The following is a 1,315-nucleotide window of genomic DNA, read 5'->3' as shown; positions in this document are numbered from 1 at the left end:
TCTTGTACTTGAGTAAAGTAGAAGTACTCAGATCTTGTACTTGAGTAAAGTAGAAGTACTCAGGTCTTGTACTTGAGTAAAAGTAGAAGTACTCAGGTCTTGTACTTGAGTAAAAGTAGAAGTACTCAGGTCTTGTACTTGAGTAAAGTAGAAGTACTCAGATCTTGTACTTGAGTAAAGCAGAAGTACTCAGGTCTTGTACTTGAGTAAAAGTAGAAGTACTCAGGTCTTGTACTTGAGTAAAAGTAGAAGTACTCAGGTCTTGTACTTGAGTAAAGTAGAAGTACTCAGATCTTGTACTTGAGTAAAAGTAGAAGTACTCAGGTCTTGTACTTGAGTAAAGTAGAAGTACTCAGGTCTTGTACTTGAGTAAAGTAGAAGTACTCAGGTCTTGTACTTGAGTAAAGTAGAAGTACTCAGGTCTTGTACTTGAGTAAAGTAGAAGTACTCAGGTCTTGTACTTGAATAAAGTAGAAGTACTCAGGTCTTGTACTTGAGTAAAGTAGAAGTACTCAGATCTTTTTGATGATTCTTCATTCTCAGCTTATTGGTTTAATAATGAATTTTCCTCCTCGTGTTTTTAAAGTATCAGTGTTTACTTATTTATGATTTGTTCTTGTATTTTATGACTAGAGTATTGTATTGATGCATGTAAACATCCTTCGGGTGAATGTAACTCCTTCATATACTTCCAGGTAGTTTAACCTAAGATAAACATCATGATTGATCGGGTCAGTAGATTGTTATCTTAATCTCAATCTGCAAAGTAATTCAAAGGAAGTGTGTAGCCTCAGAAATGTTGTAGAAATGTAGTAAATATATGAATACATGTGCTTTATCCTGTGTTTCGTAATAATTAAGTCTGAATATAAACAAACAGAGAGTATCCGAGAGGCTTACAGTCAGAGGGCTGAGGGCGCAGCAGTGGAAACTCTGGAAATGTGACATAACATCAAACCTGACGCGTCCACATCCGAGTTTCGGAGAATACATCCTATTAATCAACGAGGAGTTATTATGACAATTATGCAATCACATGATGGAGTATCACACACACACACACACACACACACACACACACACACACACACACACACACACACACACACACACACACACACACACACACACACACACCCTGTGCAATTACCTGTGTGTGTGCACAAGTCAAGGTCTGCAGAGAAGAATTCAAACTCCACCCGCTGTCAGAGGAAAGTCTGATAACAGAGATAAAGTGTGTGTGTGTGTGTGTGTGTGTGTGTGTGTGTGTGTGTGTGTGTGTGTGTGTGTGTGTGTGTGTGTGTGTGTGTGTGTG

The sequence above is a fragment of the Eleginops maclovinus genome, chromosome 16 (genome assembly GCF_036324505.1).
Source record: "Eleginops maclovinus isolate JMC-PN-2008 ecotype Puerto Natales chromosome 16, JC_Emac_rtc_rv5, whole genome shotgun sequence".
Classification (NCBI taxonomy): Eukaryota; Metazoa; Chordata; class Actinopteri; order Perciformes; family Eleginopidae; genus Eleginops; species Eleginops maclovinus.
Note: the sequence above shows the minus strand (reverse complement) of the source record.